The sequence below is a fragment of the Rhinopithecus bieti genome, unplaced genomic scaffold (assembly GCF_001698545.2).
Source record: "Rhinopithecus bieti isolate Rb0 unplaced genomic scaffold, ASM169854v2 scaffold_9663, whole genome shotgun sequence".
In the NCBI taxonomy this organism is placed as follows: Eukaryota; Metazoa; Chordata; class Mammalia; order Primates; family Cercopithecidae; genus Rhinopithecus; species Rhinopithecus bieti.
Genome location: NW_016806456.1, coordinates 1,442,791 through 1,458,682, shown reverse-complemented (window position 1 = coordinate 1,458,682; position 15,892 = coordinate 1,442,791). Strand labels below are relative to the sequence as shown.

Below are 15,892 nucleotides of genomic sequence, written 5' to 3'. Positions count from 1 at the left end.
AGAGCAAGACTCAGTCTCAAAACAACAGCAACAACAACAACAACAAAGTTTCTTTTTGAGACAGAACCTCACTCTCTCACCCAGGCTGGAGTACAGTGGTGCAATCACAGCTCACTGCAGCCTTGAACTCCTGGGCTCAAGCAATCCTTCCCCCTCATGCTCCCAATGTGCTGGGTTAGCTGGGATTACAGACTGACCCAGGGTACCGAGCAAAAAAGCCATATTTTGAAGGGACTTCTGCAGTACGCATGGAGATGGCCGCACCCAGGCTGCCCGCCTCCCAGCAGGGAAAGGACTCACTGCCTCCAGGAAACCCTCTACACCCTGGGCTGGGAGAAAAACCAGACTGAGACACCCACAGCTGCCTGTACGGTTCAGATTTTTTTTTTTTTTTTTTGAGACACAATCTCGCTCTGTCCTCCAGGCTGGAGTGCAGTGGCACAATCTCTGCTCACTGCAACCTCTGCCTCCGGGTTCGAGTGATTCTCTGGTCTCAGCCTCCTGAGTAGCTGAGACTACAGGCGCGCCACCATGCCCAGCTGATTTTTTGTATTTTTAATAGAGAGGGAGTTTCGCCATGTTAGTCAGGCTGTTCAGATTTCTTATCACATGGCTTTGTGATAAGAAATCTAGACGGGGAGAGCTCTGGGAGCAGGAAATCCCCTATTTGCCCATCCCCTCCTTTATTTTTAATCATTAAAATTGTGGTAAAATATACATGACACAAAATTTACCATTTTAACCACTATTTAAATTTTTTTTTTTTTTTTTTTTTTTGAGACAGAGTCTCGCTCCAACGGTAGGCTGGAGTGCAGTGACGCAATCTCGGCTCACTGCAACCTCTGCCTCCCGGGTTCAAGCGATTCCCCTGCCTCAGCCTCCCGAGTAGCTGGGACTATAGGCGCCCAACCCCACACCCGGCTATTTTTTTTTTTTTTTTTTTTGGTATTTTAGTAGAGACAGGGTTTCACCATGTTGGCCAGGATGGTCTTGATCTCCTGACCCAGTGATCCGCCCAACTTGGCCTTCCAAAGTGCTGGGATTACAGGCATGAGCCACCACACCCTGCCCATTTTAACCACTTTTAAGTGTGCAGTTCAGAGACATTAAGTACATTCACATTATTGTGCATCCATCTCCAGAACGTTTTCATTTTCTCCTACAGAAATTCAGTTCCCATTAAATACTAACTCCTCATTCTCTTCTCTCTTCAGTTCCTGGTAACCTCTATTCTACTTTATGTCTCTATGGATTTGACTACTCTACTTATATAGGTAAAAATCCTCTTGTGACAGGCTTATTTCCTTAGCATAATGTCATCAGAGTTTATCCATGATGTAGCATGTGTCAGAATTTCCTTCCTTTTCATGGCCGAGTACTATTTCATTGTATGTATGCACCGCATTTTGTTGGTCCATTAAGTGGCTTTCCCATTTGCCATTGAGTTGTCTCACATCCACAACACTAGGTTGATGTTCAGTGAGTGTAATGGGTGAACAAAACTCCAGCAGCATCTCAAGAAGGTCTGGGGTAGAGGACAGTTGAAGAAAGCGGCTCCCTTGAAATAGTGGGTGCCATCCAGGGAAGGCTGCTATCACTTTTGGAGGATGCTGAAGAGGGAATCTGTACAGGTTCTGAAGCCTTTGTCATTCCACATGTTGGCTTCTTTGTCTCCTGTTCCTAGCAGTGTTTAGCAGTAACATTCTCTCTCTCTCTCTTTTTTGAGACAGAGTCTAGCTTTGTTGCCCCAGCTGGAGGGCAATGATGTGATCTCAGCACTGCAATTTCTGCCTCCCAGGTTCAAGTGATTCTCCTGCCTCAGCCTCCTGAGTAGCTGGGATTACAGGCATGTGCCACCATGCCCAGCTAATTTTTGTATTTTTAGTAGAGATGGGATTTTGCCATGTTGGCCAAACTGGTCTCAAACTCCTGACCTCAGGTGATCTGCCCGCCTCAGCCTCCCAAAGTGCTGGGATTACAGGTGTGAGCCACCACACCCAGCCTAATTCTTGTATTTTTAGTAGAGATGGGGTTTCACCATGTTGGGTAGGCTGGTCTTGAACTCCTAACCTCTAGTGATCCACCTGCCTTGGCCTCCCAAAGTGCTGGGATTACAGGCATGGGCCACTGTGTGTGGCCTTTTCTTTCTTTCTTTCTTTCTTTCTTTCTTTCTTTCTTTCTTTCTTTCTTTCTTTCTTTCTTTCTTTCAATACTTGTATTTGTTTTTTCTTTCTTTTTTCCTTCACCACTATCAGGTGAGAAGCAGTAACATTCTTAACTCTCAAAAGACCCATAGATCTGTTTTTAGGGAAGAAAAGGAAACAAGGACTGGAACATGCCCATCCCATGCCCAACCGGCTCCAAGAAGAAAAGCCTCAAAGTCAAGTGCAAGAATTTAGCATTTCTTAAACAGGCATTATACTGGCTGTCATTCATCTGATTTCACAGATTCCTCCTAACCAGCCATGAGGTAGGGATGATCACTCTCAGGTACTCACTGAAGTCCTGAGGGCTAGAGCTGGCCTGAGGTCTCACAGCTGTTAGAGCGGGGCTTAGGCTGCTGCCACAGCCTGTGCCCTTACTCGTAAACCCCACTGTCCTCATGTGGGCTGAGCCATAGTTGTGATTGGCATTTGGAAAGTATGCACCAGATTCTGGCACTAGGGTCCAAGGTCTGCCCCACGGAGCTCCCAGGGCTGGTATAAGATCAATCAGGAATAGGTGCCTGGACGTGTGGTTCCAGTATGAGTCCAACAGCTTCCATGACCCTTTAGCCAGGGCTCCTCAACTTAGTGCTGGTGGCTTCTGGAAGATCTTTTGGCACATCCAGAGGCCAGTGAGTCTGGGTCCTGACCCCCATTAACCGAGTACTCCTTGCCTGCTGTAGGAGGCCCCAGGTAGTCAGGGAAGAGCCTGGGGAAAGCTGGAAGTTGATTTGCCTTCAACAAAGAGTGCCTTATCTCCTATCCCTCATCCTACATCCTTGCCCCCTTGCCGACCCGGAGTCCTCCCTCAGGCATCCAAATGCCGGAGTCACTCCGTTCCAGCCTTTATTCTCATTCTGGAATCTGACACTGCCCGGCCACATGTCCTTGGACTACTCCCTTATCTTCTAGGTCTCAATTTCCCCTTTCTGAAAAATAGGTGTAATTATCATACCTACCTTACACTGTTGATATGGGATTTAAAGGAGCTCGTACTTGTAACTTGTATAGTATTTAGCATAGAACCTGTACATTATGGCTCAATACAATTTTTCTTTTTTTTATTTGAGACAGAATCTCATTCTGTCACCCAGGCTAGAGTGCAGTGGTACGATCTCGGCTCACTGCAACCACTGCCTCCTGGGTTCAAGTGAGCACGTTCAGTTAATTTTTGTATTTTTAGTAGAGATGAGGTTTCACCATGTTGGCCAGGCTGGTCTCGAACTCCTGACGTCAAGTGATCCGCCTGCCTCAGCCTCCCAAAGTGCTGGAATTACAGGCATGAGCCACCATGCCCAGCCAGGTCAATAAATATTAATTGTTACTAGTACTACCTTCTAGGTGTGCCCCTCCACCTTCCTGTGGTCTCTACTGCAGGCTGAGCTCCCCCATAACCTCCTCCAAGAAGTCTTCCCCAATTCTGTCCTGAGAGATGAAGCCCTTTAAAGACCCTAAAGGTTTTTGTTGTTACCCTCTTTCTCTTGTCATTTGTTACTTGGGCCTGAATTCTCTCCTTTGCTGATTTGCAGGCTTCTTTGGGCAGAAACAATGTCTTTTTCACTGTGTAGGCTGCCCTGCACCAAGCAGGTTCCCCCTCTTCATCTTCTGGGTCTTTGATCTTGAGGCCACGTGGAGATTACAGATACTGCATTGGGGTCAGGAGACCCAGAATGCAATGGAAAACTCCATGGATCGTCAGGTTGGGCATGTCTCTTTTCCTGGGCTCCAGGTTCTCCAGCAGTATAATGCAAGGACACTGGTCCTTCCAGGCTTGACAATTTTCTTTTCTTTCTTTCTTTCTTTTCTTTTCTTTTTCTTTCTTTTCTTTTCTTTTTTTTTTTTTTTTTTTTTTTTTTTTTTTTTTTTTTTTTTTTGAGACATGGCCTCACTCTGTCACCCAGGCTGGAGTGCAATGGCACAATCTCAGCTCAGTGCAACTTCCGCCTCCCAGGCTCAACTGATCCTCCCACCTCAGCCTCCCCAGTAGCTGGAACTACAAGTGCATGCCAGCACGTCCAGCTAATTTTTTGTGTTTTTGGTAGAGACAGGGTTTCACCATGTTGCCCAGGCTGGTCTCAAACTCCTGAGCTCTGATGATCCACCCACCTTGGCCTCCCAAACTGCTTGGATTACAGGTGGGAGCCACCGCACTGGGCCGACAATTTTCTTCTTTCTTTCTTTCTTTCTTTCTTTCTTTCTTTCTTTCTTTCTTTCTTTCTTTCTTTCTTTCTTTCTCTCTCTCTTTCTCTCTCTTTCTCTTCTTTCTTTCTTTCTTTCCTCTCTCTCTCCTTCCTTCCTTCCTTCCTTCCTTCCTTCCTTCCTTCCTTCCTTCTTTTTCTCTCTTTCTCTCTTTCTCTCTCTCTCTCTCTTTCTTTCTTTTCTTTCTTTCTCTCCATCCAGGGAAGGCTGCTATCACTTTTAGGGGATGCTGAAGAGGGAATCTATACAGATTCTGAAGCCTTTGTCATGTCACATGTTGGGTTCTGTTGTCTCCTGTTCCTAGCAGTGTATTTAGCAGTAACATTTTCTCTCTCTCTCTCTCTCTCTCTCTTTTTTGAGATAGAATCTAGCTCTGTTGCCCAGGCTGGAGTGCAATGGCGGATCTCAGCTCAACACAACCTCCACCTCCCAGGTTCAAGCGATTTTCTTGCCTCAGCCCCCCAAGTAGTTGGGATAACGGGCATGTGTCACCACGCCTGGCTAATTTTGTATTTTTAGTAGAGATGGGGTTTTTCCATGTTGGTCAGGCTGGTCTTGAACTCCAGACGTCAGGTGATCCACCTGCCTTGGCCTCCCAAAGTGCTGGGATTACAGGCATGAGCCACCGTGCCCCTCCTGGGTCGACAATTTTCTAAATAAATAGAGGGTACTAAATGTTTCAGGAGATAATTTCTTCCATCTGACAAGCTGTGCTTCCAAGCTTCCAAATTCCAACTGAAGGTCAATGTATTCATCATTGGGTTTAGAGCTTGAGTGCTGGAGTCACAGAGACTTGGGTTTGAATCTAGGTCATTAGTAATGGTGGCTGAATACAAGTGACTTCCTCATTTCTGAGAAACTCCCTTTTCTCATCCATACATTGGGGATGATAATAACAACCTCAGAGTTATTATGGAAGGGGTATTACACGAGAAATTTTAAAAGGCTTAGCACTGTGCCCTTTAAGATGTGGGTCAATCGACTATAGCTATTACCCCAACTCCTTTAAAAATATGAGAAATAAAAAAAGTCCCCTGTGTCTTTATTTTTGACCGAATCTTTACATAAACAAATAGTTGTGTTGAAGTGTGGAGTGGTGACAATATAGGGCATTATTAATTAATCTGCTTTTTTTTTTTTTTTGAGACAGGGTCTTGTTGTGTCACCTAGGCTGGAGTGCAGTGGTGCAATATTGGCTCACTGCAGCCTCAACCTCCCAGGCTCAAGTGATTCTCCCACCTCAGCTGCCTCAGCAACTCCCCACTCCTGAAACCACCTCCCATCCTTTCCCCCATCAGTTGGTTGGGACTACAGGCATGAGCCACCTCACCTGACTAACTTTGTATTTTTTGTAGAGACGAGGTTGTGCCATGTTGCCCAGGCTAGTCTCAGACTCCTGAACTCAAGAGGTCTGCCTGCCTTGGCCTCCCAAAGTGCTGGGATTATAGGAATGAGCCATTGTGCTGGGTTAATTAATCTGCTAACTTATTTTTACTAATGGTAGTCCTTAGTTCTCAGGCTTCATTGCATAAGCACACCTTAAAGAATACAAGCCCCTGCTAGGCATGCTGGCTCACGCCTGTAGTCCCAGCACTTTGGGAGGCTAAGGTGGGTGGATCACGAGGTCAGGAGTTCAAGACCAGACTGGCCAAATTGGTGAAACCCCATCTCTACTAAAAATACAAAAATTATCTAGGCAAGGTGGTGGGCGCCTGTAGTCCCAGCTGCTCAGGAGGCTGAGGCAGAGAATTGCTTGAACCTGGGAGGTGGAGGTGGCAGTGAGCAGAGATCGTGCCACTGCATTCCAGCCTGGGTCACAGAGTGAGACTCTGTCTCAAAAAAACAAAACAAAACAAAACAAAAAAAATCAAAACAAAAAAAAAACAAGCCCCCTAGAGAAAACATTTCTAGATCAGTGCCTTCCATCATTTGACCTGGAATCCCTTTCTGTCACCTTGCTGTTTCCACCTACCCCTCTATGTACTCTTTGTTTTGTGTGTGTGTGTGTGTGTGTGTGAGAGATGGAGTTTTGCTCTTGTTGCCCAGGGTTTAGGGCAGTGGTACAATATTGGCTCACTTCAACCTCTGCCTTTCAGGTTCAAGCGATTCTGCTGCCTCAGCCTCTGAGTAGCTGGGATTACAGGCGTGTACCACCATGCCCAGCTAATTTTGTATTTTTAGTAGAGATGGGGTTTCTCCATGTTGGCCAGGCTGGACTCAAACTCCTGACCTAAGGTGATCTGCCTGCCTCCCAAAGTGCTGGGATTACCGGTGTGAGCCACCATGCCTGACCCATACTCTCTTTTAAACCCAGACCTCCACACCCATCCAAAGGTAGGATACAAGTTTTGTTCCATTGAGAAAGGTGATGGTCACACCTTTTCTTAAAAACAAACTGATAACAATATGACTAATTAAAACCAGTCCACGCCAGGCACCAGGAAAAGACCCTTACATGAATAATTAGCTGATCATATCCTCTTTTATTTATTTATTTAATTTATTTATTTGACGGAGTCTTGTGGTGTTGTCCAGGCTGGAGTGCAGTGGTACAATCTCTGCTCACTGCAGCCTCCGCCTCTCAGTTCCAGCGATTCTCCTGCCTCAGCCTCCCGGGTAGCTGGGATTGCAGGCATGCACCACCACGCCCAGCTAATTTTTGTATTTTTAGTAGAGACGGGGTTTCGCCATGTTGGCCAGGCTGGTCTCGAACTCCTGACTTCAGGCAATCTGCCCCCCTCGGCCTCTCAAAGTGCTGGGATTACAGGTGTGAGCCACTGTACTCGGCCGGTCAAATCCTCCTTGATATGTTCTGCAATAACTGTTGCTATTATCCCCATTTCTCAGATGGGAGAATTGAGACCAGAACCATAAAGAAACTTGCTTGAGATTACGATGCTGTTAGTAAGTGGTTAAGTGGCTGTTAGTAAGTGGTTAAGTCAAGATTTAAATGAACTGTTCTGAATCCAAGTTCTCCAAGATTAACAACTGGGCTTTATCTCCTCCATTGACGACAGAAGGAGGCTTACAGATTTGGGAAAGGCCGCTAGAAGAGGTGATTACAGGAAAACAGAGAAAAGAGTGAGGCTATCAGCGTCTCACCTCTCCAAAGTGCCTGTTGTAATTCAGGCATTCACTTTTTCTCCCACAGGGTTGCATCAACTGAGCCTTCTACTGTTCCACACCTCCGGTCCCGTCACTCTGGGGTCAGTCTACTATGCTGGAGTCCTTCTGCTATGCTAAAGGAGATCCTTCTGATACCAAATCTCACTATCCAACTAGTATATTATTGAAATACACAGGAACAAGCAGGAGAAGTATACATTATTCAAGAAATGGGGCTGGAATGATTGCCTACCATTCAGGAAAAAAAAAAAGTTATGTGCACACACACATACAATTGGAATCCTACCTCAGACCCTGTGCAAAATAAACTCTAGGTGATTTACATACTTAAAAATAAATGAGGCCAGACGTGGTGGCTCACGTCTGTAATCCCAGCACTTTGGGAGGCCAAGGTTGGAGGATTGCTTGGCCAGCATGGGCAACACGGTGAAACCTCGTCTCTTTACAGACCAGCATGGGCAACACGGTGTTACAGACCAGTTACAGACCAGCATGGGCAACACGGTGAAACCTCGTCTCTACAAAAAACACAAAAAAACCAGCCGAGGGTGGTGGCCTGTGCCTGTAATCTCAGCTACTTGGGAGGTTGAGGTGGGAGCATTACCTGAGCCCGGAAGGCTGAAGCTGCAGTGAGCCAAGATGGCGCCATTGCGCTCAACCCTGGGCAACCAGAGCGAGACCCTGTCTCAACAAAAAAGAAAAATAAAACCATATTGGAAAAGTTGCCCTTTTTCCGGTTGTGGCGCTGCGTGGTGGGGAGCTCTAATCTACCTAGCCAAGCCATCCAGGGGCCAGCTGCAGTCTGTGCAGGTCTTCAGACGCAAGAAGAAAGCCACGGTTGTGGTGCACGGCAAACGCCCTAATGGCCTGGACAAGGTGAACTGGCGGCCCTGGAGATGATCGAGCCAGGCACGCTGCAATACAAGCTGCTAGAACCCGTGCTGCTTCTGGGCAAGGGGCGATTTGTTGGTGTGTACATTCGTGAAGGGTGATGGGGGACGGTCATGTGGGTCCTATTTGTGCTATCTGTCAGTTCATCTCCAAAGCCCTTGTGGCCTGTTGCCAGAAGTATGTGGGCGGGTGAGGGCTCATGCCTGTAATCCCAGTACTTTGGGAGGCCGATGCGGGCAGATTGCTTGAGCCTAGGAGTTTGAGGTCAGCCTGGGGAACAGGGCAAAACCCCCTCCCTCTACAAAAAAAACTGCAAAAATTAGCTGGCCGTGGTGGCGCGCGACAGTGGTACCAGCTACTTGGGAGGCTGAGATGGGAGGGTCCTTGAGCCCAGGAGGCGGAGCTTGTAGTGAGCTGAGATCATGCCACTGCTCTCCAGCCTGGATGACAGAGCCAAATCTTATCTCAAAAAAAGAAAAGAAAACCCTATCTCAAAAAGAAAAGAAAAATAGAAAAGAAATGTGTAGATGAGGCTTCCAAGAAGGAGATCAAAGACATCCTCATCCAGTATGACATGTATCCTTCCGGCAGCTGACACTGTTTGCTGCAAGTCCAAAGTTTGGAGGCTCTAGTGCCTATATTTGCTACGATAAATCCTGCCGATAAGCCCATCAAGAGGATCAGAATTCACTTGTGTAATAAACAACGTTTGAGGGATTTTAAAGTTAAAAAAAAAAAAACAAAAAAAAAAAAACAAGAAAGTAAAGTATTTTGCAAAAATGCCAGTTATAACAGATTGGCAGTCTTTACTATATAAACAGTTAAAGGCCGAGCACGGTGGCTCACGCCTGTAATCCCAACACTTTGAGAGGTTGAGGTGGGTGGATCACCTGAGGTCAGGAGTTCGAGACCAGCCTGGCCAACATGGTGAAACCCCATCTCTACTAAAAATGCAAAAAATAAAAAATTAGCCAGGCGTGGTGGTGTGCGCCTGTAATCCCAGCTACTGGGGAGCCTGAGGCAGGAGAATCACTTGAACCTGGGAGGCAGAGGTTGCAGTGAGCTGAGATCGTGCCATTACACTCCAGGCTGGGTGACAGAGAGACTCCGTCTCAAAAAAATAAAAATAAAAATAAACAATTAAAATTCACATGTCTAAAAAAAGAAAGCCCACCACAAGTAAAGTTAAAAGGATAAAACCAAATCCTGGAAAAATATTTGTGATGTAACAGAAGAAAATTTAATATGTTTGCTATATAGAGCATTCTTGCAAAATCACAAGGAAAGCATAATGGCAAAGTGGACAAAGTAGGTGAAACCAATTAAAGACATAAAAATGACCTACAAATACATTTTAAAAGTTTAGTCTTGGCTAGGTGCGGTGACTCACGCCTGTAATCCCAGCACTTTGGGAGGTCGAGGTGGGCGGATCACGAGGTCAAGAGATCAAGATCATCCTGACTAACATGGTGAAATCCCATCTCTACTAAGAACACAAAAATTAGCTAGGCATGGTGGCATGCACCTCTACTCCCAGCTACTGGGGAGGCTGAGGCAGGAGAATCGCTTGAACCCAGGAGGTGGAGGTTGCAGGTAGTCAATATGGTGTCACTGCACTCCAGCCTGGCAACAGAGTGAGACTCTGAACTCAAAAAAAAAAAAAGTTTCGTCTCATTAGTCATTAAAGCGATAAGAAAAGCAAGATACATTTTTCACCAATCACGTTGACAAATGGTGCCAACATATACCTCTGGTGGTAAGCTGATCCCTTTGAGGAAGACATTTTTTTTCTCCTCCACCGCCAACCCCTGGCCTTTTTTGAAAAATAGAGACAGGGCCTCGCCATGTTGCGGAGGCTCGTCCTGAGCTCCTGGACTCAAGTGATCCTCCCACTTTGGCCTCCCAAACTGCTGGAGTTACATGGTGCCCCGCTAGGAGGACAATTTTGGAACTTGAACCTGTAAAAAAACTAAAAATGAATATCATCCTGAATACTAGGAATTTATTTTGAGGATAAATTTAATAGTCAGGAACTTCGAGTCTTTGGATGAGATAAGAACCACATGTTGTTTGTAGCCTGTGCCTGCTTGTTTTTCCAGGAGTTCGGGAGCCCAGCCTGGTGAGAAATGAGTCTTGCTCCCAATAATGACCATGAATTTTGCAAAGGGTCAAGCAGAGCATATCGCTCAGGGAGTGTTTGATGACACCTGGGTAAGTGAATAGAAACAATAAAAGAAATAAATAGAGGTTTCTATTGGGAGAGCAAGGACATGCCTGCCCATAGCTTGAGGTACACTTGCTTGGTAGTAATAACTATGGAGCTTCCTAGTCCCTATCCTCCTGCCCCAGCCAATTCCCCTGGGAGCTGGGGAGAGATGAAAATTTGGATAGATCCTGTTAATTTGCTTTCCAGACTTCAGTCAATCCAGCTTAGAAGAAATCCAGTGGACAGAGCAATATTTATTCCCCCAAGCAGCAAATGAGAGTATGAGTTACGTTACATTCTCACCAACCCTGAGTACTACCTGACTGAGTATTCCATTTTGTCCAACTGTTGAATGTGCAGGTATCTCCTGGTAGTTTTAATTAGCATTTCCCTCATGCACCTTTTCATATGTTTATTGGTCATTTGAATATGTGTGTGTGTAAAGTGCTCATTCACTGTTCTCTTCCTTCTTTTTCTTTTTTGCCCATTTTTTTCTATTGGGTTGTCTATCTTTTTTTTTTTTTTGAGATGGAGTCTCACTGTGTCGCCAGGCTGGAGTGCAGTGGCGCGATCTCTGCTCACTGCAACCTGTGCCTCCCGTGTTCAAGTGATTCTCCTGCCTCAGCCTCCCCAGCAGCTGGGACTACAGGTGCATGCCACCACACCCAACTAATTTTTGTATTTTTTTTTAGTAGAGACGGGGTTTCACCATGTTGACCAGGATGGTCTTGATTTCTTGACCTCATGATCCGCCTGCCTCGGCCTCCCAAAGTGCTGGGATTACAAGCGTGAGCCACCGTGCCCGGCTGGGTTGTCTATCTTTTTGTAATTGACAGGTAGGAGGACTTCATATCATCTGTCTATAAGTCATTTGTCGGATATACTTTTGCAAATATCTTTTTTCAGTCTGTGCTTTGCCCTTCCTTCCTTCCTTTCTTTCATTCGTCTGTCTTTTCTTCTTTTTTTTTTTTTTGTTTCAGAGTTTCACTCTTGTTGCCCAGGCTGGAGTATAATGGTGTGAACTCGGCTTATTGCAACCTCTGCCTCCTGGGTTCAAGCAATTCTCCTGCCTCAGCCCCTCAAGTAGCTGGGATTACAGGCGTGCACCACCGTGCCCGGCTTTTTTTTTTTTTTTTTTTTTGAGACGGAGGTCTCGCTCTGTCACCCCGGCTGGAGTGCAGGGCCAGATCCTCAGCTCACTGCAAGCCTCCGCCTCCCGGTTCACGCCATTCCCTCCTCAGCCTCCAGAGTAGCTGGGACTACAGGCGCAACGCCCACTCGCCGGCCTTAGTTTTTTTTGGGGTATTTTTAGTAGAGACGGGGTTTCACCGTGTTACCAGAATGTCTCTGATCTTCTGACCTCGTGATCCCCCGTTCTCGGCCTCCCCAAAGGCTGGGATACAGGCTTGAGCCACCAGCCGCCCGCCTATTTTTTGTATTTTTAGTAGAGATGGGGTTCACCATGTGGTCAACTGGGTCTTGAAACTCCTGACCGCAGGTGATCCACCGCCTCAGCCTCCCCAAAGTGCTGAGATTACAGGCTGAGCCACTGTGCCGTGTTTTCAATTTCTTAGTGGTATCCTTTGATGAATGATGAACAGTTCTCATTTCTAAAGTAGTGAAATTTATCAATTTTTCTCTTTATGGTTAGTACTTTTTATGTTCTATTTAATGCACGTATTTACAAAGCCTTATTGTTTTACTTTTAAACATTCTGACATTTAGATCTGTAACCCATCTGGAATTGATTTTAATGTGTGGTTAAGCTTTTTTTTTTTTTTTTTTTAAATTTGTTTATCCAATCGATCTGGCTCCATTTATTGAAAACATCGTCCTTTCTTGTCTGCATTGCAATGTCATCTATATCGTAAATCAGGTAGCTTATAATTGCGAATCTGTTTCTAGATTCTTTCTTCCAATCCTTTGGCTTATTTGTGCCAATACTACACTGTCGTAATTACTGTAGTTTCATAATACATAGTAGTGTAAGACTTGCAGCCTTGTTCTTCAAGATTGTCTGGACATTGTTTGGTCCTTTCTATTTTCATATACATTTTAGAATCAGCTTGTCAACTTCCACAATCACCCTTAAACCCATTTGGCAGTATCCACTAAAGCTGAACAATTGTACTCTTAAGTAAATACCAAACAGAAAGAAATATACAAAGAATATTCATAGCAACTCTATTCATAAGAGCCTCAAATTAGAAACAACCCAAATGTCCATCCACAGTAGAATGAATACATAAATAACTGGTGTATGCCAGGCACGGTGGCTCACGCCTGTAATCCCAGCACTTTGGGAGACTGAGGTGGGCGGATCATCCGAGGTCAGGAGTTTGAGACCAGCCTGGCCAACATGGTGAAACCCCATCTCTACTAAAAATACAAAAATTAGCTGGACATGGTGGTGTGCACCTGTAATTCCAGCTACTCCAGAGGGTGAGGCAGGAGGATCACTTGTACCCGGGAGTCAGAGGTTGTAGTGGGCAGAGATCACGCCACTGCACTCTAGTCTGGGCGACCAAGCAAGACTTCGTCTCAAAACAAAACAAAACAAAACAAAACAAAACAAAACAAAACAAAACCATGGCTAAAGCTGGCCAACATAATGTTTAATGCAGTAAACCCAAACCAAGAAAGTTCATGTTGTAATTTCATTTATAACAAGTTCAAAAACTAGTAAAGCTACTTTATGGCATTACAAGTTAGGAAAGTCATGACATTTGAGGATGGTGGGCTATGGTGCAGGGCTTCTGGGGTGCTGGATGTATATTCTTTTTCACTTTGTGAGGATTCAAACACGTGTGTGTACCTTTCTACAGGCATCTTATACTTCAATACAAAGTTAACTTAAAAATTAATTCAATGTGACAACATACATTGAAGGCTTAATATATGCAGGGAATCTCATCCTGCACTGGTGTGGGAGCCAGATATCAGGGTAAGTAAGAATACAATGTGGCTACTGCCCTGGGGTAAGTTCAGGGATGGAAGGTAGGGAATGGGGGATGGATAAATGATGGAGAGTCAAGCCTTCAACATTTTGCAAAACATAGTGGGTGCCAAAGGACCACTGAATTTGCCTTGCCTGGGGGTTGGAGAAGTTATGTTAGTTATTGAGTGCTAAGTAGGATTTCAACTACTGTAGTCAAAGAGCTGTTAGTGTTTTTTAGGCTAGAAAATAGAAACATATGAAACTAATGTGCTAAATTGTATTTTAAATGTGAAACAAGATTTAAGCTTAATTTAAGCCCGGACTAATTTCCTTAGAACACTGGGATAGTGGGTGTATTGTAATCTGGATGTTCAATTTAAAAATCTCTAAAACCTCTAATATAAGAAAAATTGATATATTGATCCCTTCATCATCTATTCTTGAGTAAACTGAACACGTTACTAACCAACATCATTGGTTGAACGTGGCCTCAGCAAAGAAGTAGTGAAATGAAGTTATATTTGTTAAAACAGCAATAAAAAATTAAAATAAATAAAAAAATTAAAAAAAACACCCAAAACCCAAGATTCCCTGGATAGTAAGGTATTACCAACGTAGCCCACAAGAGAGGTATACTCATAGGTAAGGTGCGGGGCAGAGGAAAATGGTGGATTCTATGAAGCAACCAGGGAGGGGGAGTTGGAATTTTCTGTCTAATTGTTGGCAATCTGGGGAAATCCCAAAGGACCAAATTTTCTGGAAGAAATTTTGTGCAATAAGAATGTCCCCAAACTGGCCGGGCATGGTGGCTCATGCCTGTAATCCCAGTTACTTGAGAAGCTGAGGCAGAATAATCACTTGAACCTGGGGGGCAGAGGTTGCAGTGAGCTGAGATAGCTCAACTGCACTCCAGCCTGGGCGACAGAGCAAGACTCCATGTCAAAAAAGAAAAAAAGAATGTCCCCAAATTAGACTTTCAGTTTAATTCAGGCCTTCTGAGACCCCCCCCCCCAGCCCCCCTCCAGGAAAGGTAATTTGATTACTTAGAAATGTAAACCAATTCCATTCCACCACCTGTAGGTCAGAGCCAGAGACACAGCCAGTCAGGGGTGGACTTGGTTACTTATACAATGTGAAGGGAACTGCTATTTCAAAGTCACTTTGTTGCAAAGCATCTCAACCTGGAAAAAGTGTGCAATGGTGGGGACTCTAGACAGACAGATTAGGGCTCCAATTCTACCTTGGCCATTTACCCGTTCTGTGACCTTGGAATGCCACACCAAAATTTCTCCATGCCTCAGTTTCCTTTTCTGAAAAATGAGGACAGTCATAGACACCTTAAACAACAGACACCTTGTAAGAATGAACTTAACTGTATTTAAATCACTTAGCACAAAATTTGGCACATAACAGACCTTCACTCAATAATCATAATATTATTATTTTTGCAATACTTTCTGGCTGATGTCATGCTGGACAATAAATGCAGTGTTGAGCATCTCCTTTTCTAGGTCACTGTGTCCACAGTTAGAGGAGGAGCCAAATGGCATGTTCCCTTGGAGCCAGGCTCAGTCCTCAGGCAAACAATGGGAAATAGGCAATGAGGCAAGGAGTAGTGCCAACCTATTGATTGGTCTGTCTCTGCTTAAGAGCCCTGAAAACTCGATATGGTATGTTTTGAGCATTTTTTCTTCTTCTTCTTCTTTTTTTTTTTCCAGAATAACTCACAGTGAAAAATACATTTTGTGTTGATGTCAGTAATATGTGTTTATGGATAAAACAAGCATTTCACAAGACAATACATATTAACTGTAATGCACCCTGGCATTTTGTATTCTAACCTATTCTATTTCTCTGTTTTAAAAAAAAACAGTTGCAGCATGGGCACGGTGGTTCAGGCCTGTAATCCCAGTACTTTGGGAGGCCAAGATAGGTGGATCACCTGAGGTCAGGAGTTCAAGACCTGTCTGGCCAACATGGTGAAACCCCGTCTCTACAAAAGTACAAAAATTAGATGGGCATGATGGTGGGTGCCTGTAATCCCAGCTACTCAGGAGGCTGAGGCAGGAAAATCACTTGAACCTGGGAGACGGAGGTTGCAGTGAGCTGAGATTGTGCCATTACACTCCAGCCTAGGCAACAGAGCAAGACTCCATCTTTGGGAGGCCGAGACGGGCGGATCACGAGGTCAGGAGATCGAGACCATCCTGGCTAACACGGTGAAACCCCATCTCTAGTAAAAAAATACAAAAATCTAGCTGAGCGAGGTGGCGGGCGCCTGTAGTCCCAGCTACTCAGGAGGCTGAGGCAGGAGAATGGCGTAAACCC

At 45.0% G+C, this 15,892-nt stretch overlaps 1 pseudogene; it reads left to right on the top strand.

Moving 5' to 3' along the window:
* The window catches only part of LOC108532575 (40S ribosomal protein S16-like), a 30,337-nt pseudogene extending 21,322 nt beyond the window's left edge, over nt 1-9,015 (top strand).
* The last annotated feature ends 6,877 nt before the right edge of the window (nt 9,016-15,892 follow it).